At 31.6% G+C, this 15,355-nt stretch overlaps 1 protein-coding gene and 1 pseudogene across 4 annotated transcripts in view; both read right to left on the bottom strand.

The window, feature by feature from the left end:
• LOC141458632 (neurotrimin-like) overlaps positions 1 to 15,355 on the bottom strand; it is a 747,333-nt gene that overhangs the window by 404,162 nt on the left and 327,816 nt on the right. The gene's annotated exons all lie outside the window — the stretch shown is intronic.
• Positions 1,776 to 3,497, bottom strand: LOC141457798 (tubulin beta-4B chain pseudogene; annotated as a pseudogene). Its single transcript, XR_012460554.1, has one exon. The product of XR_012460554.1 is annotated as a tubulin beta-4B chain pseudogene (transcript).

Raw genomic sequence — 15,355 nt, 5'->3', positions numbered from 1 at the left:
ACTCGTTTCACATCCCCCCTATTCTCCAGACTTGGCTCCCTCGGACTACTATTTGTTCCCCAATATGAAGAAATGGCTGGCGGGAAAAAGATTTTATTCAAACGAAGAGGTGATTGCAGAAACGAATGGCTATTTTTCTGACTTGGACAAATCCTATTATTCGGAAGGGATCAACAAACTAGAGCAGCGTTGGACGAAGTGTATAAGCCTAAAAGGAGACTATGTTGAAAAATAAAAAAGGTTTACCCCAAAAAATTAAGTAGTTTTTATTTTTGCACGGGCTTTTCAAACGACCCTCGTATTAGTGTAAAAGAGTGGTGAGTGGTTAAACCAGATTATTTTAGTTCTGTGTAAGCTAGATAGATTTCTACTTTTTGCATTTCTATTCTAAGGTGGCTGAATGCAACATTCAACCCTTTGAGACGAACTCATTGTATTTCAGTAAGTTAGTGAAAGATATGTGTACTACGAATAAATATAAATATTGAATAAAGCGTTTTGATTGTTTATTTAAAAATTTATTTTGAATCTCTGGGAATTCTCACATACCAGCTGATAATTTCAATCTGTTCCTTTCATTCAGTTTGTTCGCTAAGTTTCTACTAAAATAGAACTATCATAAATTCAGTGACATCTTTCCATTAAGTCAGTTTAAATTTTGAACAATTTAAGAGGTAAACTCAATGGAGCCTTTCCAACTGAAATAAATGTAGAAGAACAAAAACCATGAAAGCTTTTTAACAAATACAATTGATTAGTATAAATAAATGACTTATTATAATTAGTATTTAGAATTAATTCCCTCATTACTGTGAATTGTCAATAAAAGCGCCATCGTTCCACCGAAATATGGAGGTGCCCACAATAAAAGTGTTTTTTTCGGATAATATTACCAGAATCTGGAATAATAATATCGACTTGGGACATTCAAAACAGGGCAACGACGGCTAAAATCTGAACTAACCAAACCGAACTTAACAAACTACCAGTGATAATAATTTTAAATTTATACCTACTCTTTCTTAGAAAAATCATTATTTAAATTCTAGAATATTTTTTTTTAAGGCAAAAATAATATTTAGGGTAAAATAAAGATCTTCTAATTTTGTCCTCACTTAAATACACATTTTATTAAACATTTTGTCTATAATTGATTTTAATTTACTAAGGAATTTTATTCAAATTCCCCTTTTCTAGAATATCAACTGTAATACTAAGTCCAAGAAAAGGCTCCTATCACCTTTCATCTTCGAATAATTTTTGAAGAAGTGCAAAAATAAATTCCTCCAGCTTATAAAGTGCATCCTTTCTGTAGATCCAGAAAAGAAGATTCAAATTGCAAAATTAAAAGTATTCTCTAAAGTTACTTTTATTTATTGAAAATGTAGTCCATGTCTTCCAATTTATCAATGGAACTTTAAAAAAATCCTGATGTTTATTTACACTTAAATTAATTTTAAAGATCTTTTATTTACCTAATTTAACCTATTTTTTAAAATTATAGATTTATTTAAAACTAGTCCTAGGGGAAATATGAAAATTTTCCTATCATTTAACCTTGATTTTTGATAAATTAACTTCTCAAATGAAGAAGAAAGAGTTAAACAAAAATTGAAATCTAAAAGAATTCTTACTTCAAATAATTATTGTTAAATTAAAAAATTAAAGATAAATTTTACTTAAGAAAAAAGAAATTTATGAATTACTATGCTTAAATTTGTTTTGTAAATTATTCTCTTAATTTGAAAAAACAAAATGTAAAGTAAAAATGAAACTTTACCCAGGAACCATCTTTATTCAAATTAAGAAAAAAAAATTAGAATATTTGTTAATAAATAAAAATATATGAACACAAAAAATAACTTTTTTTTTTTTTATAGATTTGGTAAAACATTTTTAGATTCACACTTCTTCAACTTGTTCTTCGTCTTCATCGAATTCTCCAGCCTCTTCAGCAGTGGCGTCCTGGTATTGCTGATATTCGGACACTAAATCTGTCATATTTGATTCAGCTTCTGTAAATTCCATTTCATCCATTCCTTCACCAGTATACCAATGTAAGAATGCTTTTCTTCTGAACATTGATGTAAATTGTTCTGATACTCTTTTAAATAATTCTTGAATCGCTGTTGTATTACCAATGAAAGTAGATGCCATTTTTAAACCTCTTGGTGGTATATCGCAAACGGCTGTTTTACAATTATTTGGTATCCATTCAACAAAATATGATGAATTTTTATTTTGTACGTTTAACATTTGTTCATCAACTTCTTTCATGGACATTCTTCCTCTAAATATAGCTGCAACGGTTAAGTAACGACCATGTCTTGGATCACAAGCGGCCATCATATTTTTAGCATCGAACATTTGTTGTACAAGCTCAGGTACAGTTAATGCCCTATATTGTTGAGAACCTCTAGATGTTAATGGTGCAAAACCAGGCATAAAAAAATGCAATCTGGGAAATGGTACCATATTTACAGCCAACTTCCTTAAGTCTGAATTCAATTGGCCTGGAAATCTTAAACAAGTAGTGACGCCAGACATTGTAGCCGATACCAAATGATTTAAATCACCATAAGTTGGCGTGGTTAGCTTTAATGTTCTAAAACAGATATCGTATAAAGCTTCATTATCAATGCAAAAAGTTTCATCAGTGTTTTCAACCAGCTGATGCACTGATAGTGTAGCATTGTAGGGTTCTACGACGGTATCAGAGACCTTAGGTGATGGTACAATGCTGAAGGTATTCATAATTCTGTCTGGATACTCTTCTCTTATCTTTGAAATGACTAGAGTTCCCATACCAGATCCAGTACCACCTCCTAGAGAATGAGTCAACTGAAAACCTTGTAAACAGTCACAGCTTTCAGCTTCTTTTCTAACCACATCTAATACTGAATCCACTAGCTCAGCACCCTCAGTATAATGACCTTTAGCCCAATTATTTCCAGCACCAGACTGTCCAAATACAAAATTATCTGGTCTAAATATCTGGCCAAATGGTCCAGATCTTACAGAATCCATAGTGCCTGGTTCAAGATCAACAAGTACAGCTCGTGGTACATACTTACCCCCAGTAGCTTCATTATAATAAACATTTATTCTTTCCAGTTGTAGGTCGCTATCACCATGATATGTTCCAGTTGGATCAATTCCATGTTCATCAGAAATTACTTCCCAAAATTTTGCACCAACTTGATTTCCACATTGGCCAGCTTGTATATGACATATTTCGCGCATATTTTCTTTTTAAAATTTTTTAGACAACACGATCACAATTAAAAAAAAAAAAAAAGGTATGAAATAAATTCAACAATATGTTCATCAAACAAAAGACGATTTTTGAATTGCTAATTGATTATTGCTAATCAAGATTAGTAAACCACTGGAAAATTAGGGAGACAGTTCCCGGCTATAATTCTCACACTTGCAGTTTAACTGACTAATAAAGAATATATCTATTTTCTCTTTTTTTTATTTTAAAAATAATTAATAAACAATCGACGCAAGGAATATCATATGTAAAAGTTTTTTTTTTTATCATTTCATTACAATCGGTGGTAAACAAATGATTAAAAAATCAAAGAGGAAAAATATGCTAATTTAGCTACAATACAAAGAAATTCACTAAAATTTATTAACATAAAAAGTATTTAATTCGAAACTATTTTTTTATAAAACACATGTTTATTGCGAAAGCAAACATGGTTGAAATAAAATAAATGGCACAGCATTTTTAATTGTGGATCATTCACAAAAAGGTGACAACAAAAAAAAATATTCAAGTGATTTATTCGAGTAGAATTACAACTATAATATTCAACCAATCCTAACTTTTTTTTTAAGCGATAGAAATTTGCAGGTGAAATTGAAATGCCAAGTCAAAATAAATAATAATGAATAAAATAAATATTTGAATATTAAACAAGAAACTACAATAAACCAAAATAAATAAATAATGTTTTAATAAATAGTTAATATAACCTTAAACACAAACATTGGATAGTTGTTAAATGTTTATGCTTCTATTAGCAAACTTGGTAGCTACCTTTTTGCTAACTACCTAATCACCATCACTAACTTATATCGATTTGGGTACAAAGATCAATACTTTTACTAACTAATTCAGTGTAAAAAAATCTCATGCAGAGTAGAGAATTTGACCTACCTAAAAGTTGAAATATATGTATTTTGAAATGCTAGTTCCGTTTATTTTTTTTGGCATTTGAAATTGTTTTTAAAATTAATTTTAACAATCAGCCGTTCTATTCATGAGATATATTTTTTTTTATAAGAGTAATCGTTTATTTGTGAGTGGTTACAATAACATTGTTCACTTACGTACATGAATATTAACTTGTCCGAACGTTTTCTTATTATAAACACTCTTTAATGTTAGTTAAATGATGTTAAACTCTGACCCAATAAAATTCATTTTTAAAAAAAATGAAAATGACATCGTAGAGAGTAATACATTTTTCAGTTATTTTTAACCTTTCATCCAAACATTTTAATCCATCATTACCATAATCCATTCCAAATATACCAACTAAGATAAGGTGTAGAAACCTTAATGTGCTTCTATACGAGTACGTCTTCTAAAATAGGCGATAGTTATGAAAATAAGTGTTCAAATGAAACCTAACCGTTTACCTGAACCTGAACAGATCTCTTCCGTTCGTTTACCTGGGCTGAACCTGAAGATAATGACGTATCAGCTGAAATAATACGAAGGATTGTAGCGGCTAATAGATGCTACTTTGGGCTTCCGAAGCATCTGAGAAGTCACCTGATATCAAGGCAATTTCTTAGCTGCGATTGTACAAGACCCTGATCCGCCCAGTCTTGGACATACAGCACTGAAACCTGGACCACATCTAAAACAGATGAGAGAGGCCTCCTAGTCTTCGAAAGGAAAATACTGCGGCGAATTTTCAGCCCAGTACGCGCGGGACAGGAATGGAGGTCTCGGACGAATCAGGAGCTGTATGTAATGTTTAAAGAAATAGATGTGGTTAAATTCATGAAGTTGGGCTAGACTTCAGTGGGCTGTGGGCGTGTGGTTAGAATGAGGGACGAGGACATCCCCAAGAAGGTGACGGATGAGCACCTCCATGGAGTTAGGAGAGTTGGGAGGCCGAAGCTGCGCTGGGCGGACGGTGTTGCAGGTGATGCTAGGTCGTTGTTGAATATCCCCAACTGGAGAGCGGCAGCAAGGAGTAGGACTGACTGGCGGAAACTGGTTGAGGAGGCCAAGACTTAGCAATGTGTTGTAGCGCCATTGGATTTATTGATTGAACAGATCTTTTCCAGTTCATTCCTAATCATTCTCTAATTTCCTTCTTCCAAATTCTTTAAGGGTGACCCCAACGTCTTCTTCCTTTCACCCATGTCTCGAACACTAATAAACCGGTCATCTTCCATTTTAGCCACATATCTGTACCAGCATTGTTGCTGTGACTTTATGGCATCTTAAAGGTGTTGTTATGCCACAGGTCGTTTACCATGTCGTTTAAGTGTTTACCACTTACTATGTCGTTTCTGATCCTATCTCTTCTAGTCTTTCCTTCGGAAACTTTTCTTCAGATTCCACATCTCCATTGCCTCGAGATGGCTTTTTGGGTTATTTCTTCTGTCCCAAGAGTCACTTCTATACATTAGAATCGGAAGCGACCTTCGCCTTTCGATAAGACTTCTTACAATTACAGAATTTATTTATTGATTCTTGGAAAGAACCTTCTTTAGCGCCCATCCTTTCTTTTAATTCATCCACAATTCTTCCTAGTTTACAAAAATATGCACCCAAGAATTTAAAACTTAATTCCTCCAGATTACTGCCCTCAATTTTCACTTAAAATTTCCGTCTTAGATTGCTACTTAGATTTTTTTTTTTAGCTTATAGAATTTTTCTTCGCCAACTCTTCCACCAGTATGTTTAAATTAAATGATCTTATTAAATTAATTTAATGTTAAAATTTGGTAAATCAATAAATTCTAAACATTTTTAGATTTATTAGTAAGATATTAGTTAAAGATATCACAACTTCCAAAGGAAGGTGTATTTGTGTGTTGTTGTCAAAACGAAACGCTAGCATGAACTCAGATATCAAAGGAGAGTCCCTGATACAGGCTTCTGAATAGACTAGAGATGTGATATCAGGATGTGAAATCAGTAGCAGCTTGTTTGTAAGGTATAAATATATATATACTCCTTACAGTTTGTTAGTGTGTATTTATGAGAGAGACATTATCAGGTTTATCAAGCTGATGTCGCTGTTACTACTCAGGTGATCCAGGTTAAACTAACTTGTCTCTACTGAAATTAATAATTCAACATAAAGTCAAATTTAGCTAATTTAACCATCGCTCTAAAGTTTATTATTAAAAAAAAAAAGAAGAAGTAGTTTTTAACTCTTTAAAGTCGTTTTTAGAAGTTGAAAACAAAACGAAAATTACAATTATTCAGTAACGTTAACGATTAATTGTGCAAAAAAGCTTAAAGAACTGATGGCCTTATTATTAGATAATATTGTTTTAAATTTTTAAATTAATATATTCTGAAATTTAGAATTTGAATAATCATTTTAAGTTAGAATTTAGAAAATAGTAGTAAGGTAAGTAGTCAATGTTCCTACTAAATTAAACATTAACAAAGATATTACAAGTTTATTGATAACGTGTTCCCAGTGAATTTGAAAAAAATAAACAATAACTTAAAATAGACCCAACAATGAACAGCGTTTTGATGTGGATTTAAATTATAAATAACTAATAAACAAAATAATTTCCTAGTTGTTCTTTTTGATGTGGTTTTTTTTTTTTTTAAATCGTTAAAATACATTTTATAACTCTTCTGTACAAGATAAACACTTTAAAAAAACAATTAAACTAGTTATGGCTGCAAAAAATAAACTCTTTTATCATAAAAACAGTTTCAGGATGAACTATATTTCTAGACGTTTATTTACATAGTTGGGAAGTAGGATACTAACAGTAAAACAGCAATAATTCAGTTTTATAAAGGATGTTTCTAATGTTTGACAGACTAAGTAATTACTAAGGGCTAAGAAATTACTAATGAGGACTAAGTAATTAGATCGTTATAGTTAGTTACTCAGTCACAGCAAAATTGTATTCTGTATTCCTGACTGGTATCTGGAATTTTCATGTAACAGTCAGGGTTGGTAATAATGCTTCATCTAAATATTCGTATGGATCAAAATATCTAATCTAGTTTATATGCTTTCTCTATAATAATCTTAAAACAATGCCGATCATCTTGAAGGAAGAAACGATATTGAATGCTAAGAACATAACTAGACATCCTACAAATTTTATAACTGCGTTTTATAATATTAAATAAAAAGAAAAGTTCTTAATAAAAAAACATTCTGTACGAATTGGTTTAGCTGAACCATGTAAAATAAAATATCAGATATCTAATAAGATTAACTATATGTATTAAACGGTTTTGCTAAAACAATGTCTAGGCGTTTAAAACGTATGTGGTGTATACGTTATTTCTGGAATATTAATTGAAAACTAAAAAAAAAAGTGTATATTGTGCCCCTTTTAATCAGACCGAAGCAGCAAAAAAAAAGTTACAAAAACGAACACCAGAATTCAGTTTAACCGAGTTTTGATTCTGTGTAAAATTTGTATACAATTCCAAAATCCATAGGCACTCAGGTACTGGACCTGAATTTAATTTTTTATTGGTGTATTGTGTGATGTAGAAGTCGAATTTGATGAAAAGTTTTATATCACTGGTTATTTCCTTGGATATTTCTCGTTTCTTTTATAAAAATGTTGCAATAATTTTCAATTTGGGAGGTTTGATTTTTATTATTTTTTGTTCTTTCTCATTTAAAGTCGCAAGTACAGCATATTTATGTATTTCTGATGGACTGATTCATGCTTCATAAGCTTAGCAACCCGGGTGATTATTTTCAAAAATTTGAAAATAATTATTTGTACTAAATTTTACAGTTTGTTGGTCTGTGTTTTCATATAACCAAAGTTTACTACTATATTAACTTGATACTTACAACATTCGTCCTGAACATAATGTATGTTGAACACGTATATTCATTCATCGGTGTCTTTCGTCCAAAATGTTGAGTTGCCAGATTTTGGTTAAACTTTAGAATTGTTTCCAGCCATTAGTGCAGACTGGTGGATGTTTTTGTAACTTTGTCTCCTAGCTACTAGGGTCTTGATTAAAAAGTAGGTGATATTTTATTTTCAGTTTTAAAACTAATTTTATTTTTTATTTTTTACAATTAGAGACTGGAGACTCTTAATTATATTTAAAAACAGAAAATAATTTGTTTTTGTAATATTTCAAGACATGAAGGAAAGGGCGAAGCCTGACGGCCATCTCATTCCTCTTAACAAGAATAACCAACTGCCTCTGTTCCATAACAGTCGTAAACGCTCAGATAATAATGTCTGTTCGAATTTCTTTATATCACAATGAAATAGAATTGAAAAATTACTTACATTATTCAGCTCTTTTGTGTTACTTGTAACAAAAAACAAAATGAAATAATCAGAACTGCCCATCCTTTTTAAATTAGACGTTTAAAATACTCAAGCTTTATGTATTAAATGAAGTGTAAAAGAAAAATTTGAAAAAAAAAACAGAAATTAAATTATAATGCCCCTTTTTATCTGGATCCTAGCAACGGAACTAAATTTATAAACAAAAATCATCAGTCTTCGCTAATAGTTCAGGAACGATTCTAGTGTTAAAGACCAGAAATAAACTTTCTTCTTAGTCAGATTGTTGGTTTGTATAATTTTCATCATATTAATTAGATTAATAGACTTTTGTCTTTTATTATTAAAAATATTTTCGCACACAACTTATATGGACTTCAATCTTTTAAAAACGCTACAGCTGATCCACAAATAAAAGCAATTGACTTATATGCACAATGTTTAAATACAATCATCGGAAACTATTTTTTTTTTAAAAAATGTACAGTAGAAACGGTAAACACTTTTGCTGGTTCCAATGGTGGCTGCTAAGCCAATTATCAAATTTAAACTAGCTGCTATTTCCTATGTTTTTCCCCGTCAATCTTTGCAATTTGATCTTACTGTCATATTGAAACACTACAAGATTCCATTCTTGCACTTTTAATCTTCAAACTGATCTTAAGAAGATGTAAAAACTCTGGTAATTAAAAAGCACCAATTGTCGTATATTCAATATTATAGAGACTCCAGTCTAATTTAAATTGTTGGGGAAATCTAAATGTTTATTCTGATGTACTGATTTCATATCTTTATCCAATTTTATTTTGATGCACAATTAGTAAACTGTTGATTGTACACACTCGTATGTTACTGTTTTTTAACCACTGGATGATCTGCTGCAAAAAACTTACAGCTAATTATTAAATACAGTGACTCCCATTAATATTGGGACAGTACATACAGAAGTTAAAAATTGACGAAAATTAAAAGTGGCACCCATTTATTCAAATTTTTATAAATTCATTTCATTTTATAATTACTATTAATTAAATAAAAACTATTTAAATAAGTAAATAAAAATGTTTTGGTAGATTAAAAAAAATATATATAATAATAAGAGCAAAATCTACCTCTCATAAATATTGGGACACTATTATAATTTATAGTTTGTCCAAGGTTTTGCCCGAATATCTATACAATTTGCAAATATATACTTTAAGCATATATTCAATATGAAATTAATAATTATATTAGTTTATATAAATCAAGCCAGGTATAACATGTCGCGCAAAAATACAAATACAACGATTGAACAAAGAAAAATTGTAATTTCTTTGCACAAAGACAATAAAAAGTGTTAGAGAGACGGAAAAACTGATCGGACCTAAAACATCTACTGCGTGGAACATCATTCAGCGTTACCAAAAAGAAAAAAGAATTGTTTCAACCCCACAAAAAGGCCGTCCTCGACTGCTCTCTGAGAGAGAGCAGCGTTATATATTAAAAGTATTAAAAAAGATCACCGACTTAGTGCTCCAAAACTTCAATTTGAAATTTTTGACATGTTCAGAGAGCAAAAAAGGAGCAGAAACAGTTCGGAGAGTGCTAAGAAAACTCGACTATCATGGTAGAGTAGCCTGGAAGAATCCTTTTGTCAGTAAGATAAATTGTGTTAAGAGAGTGAAATTTGCCGAAAAATATTTCAATGTAAATAGTGACTTTTGGAATGATATACTCTAGCGATGAATCAAAATTTAATGTTTTTCAGTCAGATGGAAGGGTTATGGTCTGGAGGAAAGCGAATGCTGAACTCGAAAAGAAGAATTTACAGCCAACTATAAAGGGTTTTAAAGCTGCACCTCCGGGTGATGGTGGGTCAGTTCTGGTTTGGAGCTGAATGTGCATCAGGATTTGGAGAATTAGTGTTTATTGATGGAATGATGCACAAAATGGTTTATAGTAATATATTAAAATATAATTTGAAAAAAGTGCCCAAACATTTGGTATTTTAGGGTCTTCTAAATTCTACCAAGATAACGACCCCAAACCTACGGCTTGGGTGATACGTCAGTGACTGTTATACAATTGCCCAAAAGTATTCCAAACCTCTCCGCAGTCACCAGATCTTAATCCCATTGAACATTTATGGCAATATTTAGCCAGTGCTTTAAGAAAAACGAATAATATCTAACAAAAATGAATTAAAACGATGTTTCCTGGAAGAATGGGAAAAAAACACCACCTGAATTAACCAAAAACTTGTTTCACCTATGCCTGATCGTTAGAGGGCTATTGTAAGTCAAAAAGCAATTATTAAATTATTACCAACCAATTATTAAATAGTAGGAGATTTTAAATATTGAACATTTAAACTCTAGCACTTGGGTGTCCCAATATTTTTGAGAGCCTTATTTTACACTTTTTCAAAAAGTGCTACCTAACAGTTTGGAATTTCATCGATTTATACTTATATATAATTTCTACAGATGTTGCTAATGTAATTAAAAAAAAAAAATTCCAAACTTTTGTATGTTGTTTTCATTTTCCTTTTAAATCATTTTGTAATAGGTGTCCCAATATTAATGGGAGTCACTGTACATATTAAACTGGACAGTGCAGCAATAAAGCAGGTAAAAACAGAGGCAATCCCCGTAAAAACCTGAGGTAATATTATGAATAAATAGCTGCTTTAATCACAAAAGCCCAAAATAATATGATAGATCTCTCTTAAGAGAAGTAAAATAATAGTTGAACTTACAGCAAATTACATTTTACTCGTCTTCAGTAGCCTAGCATTTTAAATGGTTATTTTAAATGGGTAAGTTGTAAAGGATTTAAACAACAAAATGGCCACAAAATAGAGGCCTTCACAATATGTTATAAGATGCCTTATTATAGAGGAACTTTAATTAGCATAGAAATCTAAATAATGTTTTAAATTTCTTGACAAAAAAAAATCAGGAAATTGTTTACAAATAGGAATTTGTTTTTGAAAATGACATTAAAGATAACGCGTAGATCATTAAGTGTCTACTCTAAGGAGTAAAGAATGCCTAGGATTCTTTCAATCAATTCTTGAAGTTAAGACAAGATCTCTGTCAAAAACAAATAATATATTACAATCATTCAAAACAAGAAGCAGTGAAACTGTTTATCCAGAAGTGAACTGGAATCTCAGACGCCTGGATTTTAAAAGAACATTTATTTATTTATTTATTTTGTATGATTGAAGCACACTTCATCACTCTAAAATTCCCGGAGGTAGTCAAGATGTTCGTCAGTACCACCAAATAGTAATCACAATTGAAGTGAAGCGCAACAGCAGGAGACTGTAAAAAGCTTTAACTTTTGGCATAATTCTAGGACAATCAGGCTTTGTTTATTTGTAGAGCATGCAATTCGAAATGATGATTATTATTATTTTTTGGAATCAAAGCTGCATTTATATGCTGAAGTGTAGGGGGTAATTCATGACCAATAAAACAAGGTTTTCTTTTTCGAAAAATAGATTGGGTAGACTAGCCTTTCGGGCTAAAATGTCACAGCTGTCAAAGTTGAGATGAATAGGAACACTCCTTCTCTATAATGCCGCTAGATCGCACAATAAGCACTCAACGTTCTAAATATAATAAAACTTTTCCCTCAGAAATATTTTAGAATTTGAGTTAAGCGAAATAAACTCACCTCAACTAACTTCTTTCTTTGAACTGTTCCAACTTTTTGACCTCTTTCAAAAAAAAAAAAAAAGAGAAGAATTCCTCAAAGGACCCTACTTCAATAAGAAATATAGACTTCAACCAGTACAGGAATAAATGAATTGATTAATTGTTGGCAAAAATGCAAAAGGATCTCTAATGGTACTTTTTACCAATTAAAAAACATTACTTTCAAGTACAAAACTATTCAGGAGTTAAACACAGGCAATTATTTTTACACGACCCAATAATTATTGAAAGAGGAAAATCTTTCAGATATTTAAAACGAAAAAGAGAAATTCACAATTTTGTTTTGTACAGATCACGTCATTAATTATGTAGTCTACCGAAAAGGAATTTAATTAATAATAATGTAAAAGGTGATTTCATAAATCATTTATGAAAATAAATAATACTTGAAATGAAATATATTCGTTTTTCTGTTCCATTGAATTTTATTTCATTTATGTTTTTCTTTAAAAAAAATTAAATAAAAAGTACTCGAAAAAGATTTGATTTAGCAATGAATTCACTTCTATTGAATCCAAAGCTAAGAAAGAAATATTGAATATAGCGTAAAGCTATATTTATTCAACCGTGAATTAATATTTTATATCTTATAAGCGTGGGATAGAAAATTGTCTCATTACACAATTAAAATGAATAACGTTTTCAATTTGTTCATTAAAACAAATAAATGTTCTCATTAAATGAAACTGTTATTAAGTAATGTTCGTCTTTTACCATATTGCCCGTTATTATTTATACATGAGCGCATATATTTTGTATTTGAATGGTATTTATTAGTTATTACTTTAATAATTCGAGTATTTGAATGGTACATTTGATTCGCAAATAATGTTAAAAGGATATTTAGTTACTATTTTTGGTATTTCAATTTTAATTGCTTTTTGGCAAATACATTAACGAAGCTATGTACGAGGGTCGTTTGAAAAGTCCGTGCAAAAATAAAAACTATTTAATTTTTTGGGGTAAACCTTTTTTATTTTTCAACATAGTCTCCTTTTAGGCTTATACACTTCGTCCAACGCTGCTCTGGTTTGTTGATCCCTTCCGAATAATAGGATTTGTCCAAGTCTGAAAAATAGCCATTCGTTTCTGCAATCACCTCCTCGTTTGAATAAAATCTTTTTCCCGCCAGCCATTTCTTCATATTGGGGAAACAAATAGTAGTCCGAGGGAGCCAAGTCTGGAGAATAGGGGGGATGTGAAACGAGTTGGAACCCTATTTCCATTAATTTTGCGACCACAACTGCTGAGGTGTGAGCTGGTGCGTGGTCGTGATGGAAAAGGACTTTTTTGTGGGCCAATCGTGGGCGTTTTTCTTGCAGCTCGCTTTTCAAACGGTCCAATAACGATGAATAATATGCACCTGTAACAGTTTTACCCTTTTCCAGATAGTCGATGAGGATTATTCCTTGCGAATCCCAAAAGACAGTCGCCATAATCTTTCCGGCCGAAGGAACGGTCTTCGCCTTTTTTGGCGCAGATTCCCCCTTGGTAACCCCATTGTTTAGATTGTTCTTTGGCCTCAGGAGTGTAGTGATGTATCCATGTTTCATCCATAGTGACGAAACGACGCTTAAAGTCCTGCGGATTCTTCTTGAACAGCTGCAAACCGTCCTTGCAACACTTCACACGATTTCGTTTTTGGTCAAGCGTGAGCAATCGCGGCACCCATCTTGCGGATAGCTTTGTCATGTCCAAATGTTCATGCAAAATATTATGTACCCGATCATTCGAGATGTCCACAGCACTAGCAATCTCACGCATCTTCACTCTTCTGTCATCCATCACCATATCATGGATTTTATCAATGATTTCTGGAGTAGTAACCTCAACAGGGCGTCACAGAACGTTCAGCGTCACTTGTGCCCATATGGCCACTCCGAAAATTTTGAAACCACTTATAAACTGTTCTAATCGAAGGTGCAGAGTCACCATAATGTTTATCAAGCTTCTCTTTAGTTCCCTGAGGCGTTTTGCCTTTCATAAAGTAATGTTTAATCAACACACGAAATTCTTTTTCGTCCATTTTTTGAAAATCACTCGACTTCCTCGATTCAAACGAATGCCAAACACAAAGAAATAGACCGATCTGGCTGAAACTTGGTGTGTGTTCTTCCAAGAGATGCTACTAACTAAAAATAACCTCGATACGCGCCAGTGGTGCTATCTCTCTGACTTTGCACGGACTTTTCAAACGACCCTCGTAGTTTGACCATTTTTTTTTTTTTTACTAGCGCTAAATTTTATAAAAGTCTCTTTCTGTTTCTAATGGGACTGACATTAATTATAAAAGTTAATTAAACCATCAAATTGGAAAGTATGTTTTTCAAATTATATCTATTACCAGGAAAAACAAGAGAAAATAAATTGTTTTGAAAAACTGTTTGGAATAAAAACGATTGTTTATTATTTAAACAGTATTCCATTTTTATCAAATATCGATTGAGAAATTTGCAAAAAAAAGTGAAAACCTCAGAAAACTTTACCGTTTTAGGAGTAACACGATTTTCTACAAATTTGAAATTCTTTTAATCATTACTTGATATTCACAATTTCTGTTATTGTTCTGAAATTAGTTATAGGTCAGCTCTGAAAAATATTAAAAATGAATAATAAATAATAGACGGTCTCGAATTTTGTATAATACGTGATTTGTACTTGATCAATTGTAATAAGCTAGACCCAAAATATAATTGGATAACCCAAACATATCTTACTTTTGATTGATTGATTTTTTTTTTATGATTTAAGGCGTGTCAACATCTGAGGTTATTGGCGCCCAGAGCTTTTTTTCAGTGCACTACCGGCCTCCGGACAGTGTTCTCTCGTTACCAGACAACACTGTCCAACACTCGTACAGTGTGCTGTAAGAAGCTTCTAGAAAGAGAAAAGAGTCAGCAGCTGGATTCGATGTTCGCGAGGGGAATTCAATATGCTAACCGCATAGTTAATCTCTACTCTATTTTATTATTATACGTGTTTTTTACGATTCCAAAAAACACACTAAATATTGCAAGCTTATAAATAGTTTTTGCAGAATATATAGACAAAGCAAAACATAAGTACTTAGGTCTGAGTTTAAAGCCCACTTTTGTCCCTGACAGATTTATAAAAAGAAATACATATATAAAATCCAGAAGAAC

Source organism: Rhodnius prolixus, unplaced genomic scaffold (assembly GCF_049639745.1).
Source record: "Rhodnius prolixus isolate KJV_2025 unplaced genomic scaffold, Rpr scaffold_5, whole genome shotgun sequence".
Classification (NCBI taxonomy): domain Eukaryota; kingdom Metazoa; phylum Arthropoda; class Insecta; order Hemiptera; family Reduviidae; genus Rhodnius; species Rhodnius prolixus.
The sequence above is the reverse complement of the archived record's forward strand: the minus strand, read 5'-3'. Positions and strand labels throughout refer to the sequence as shown.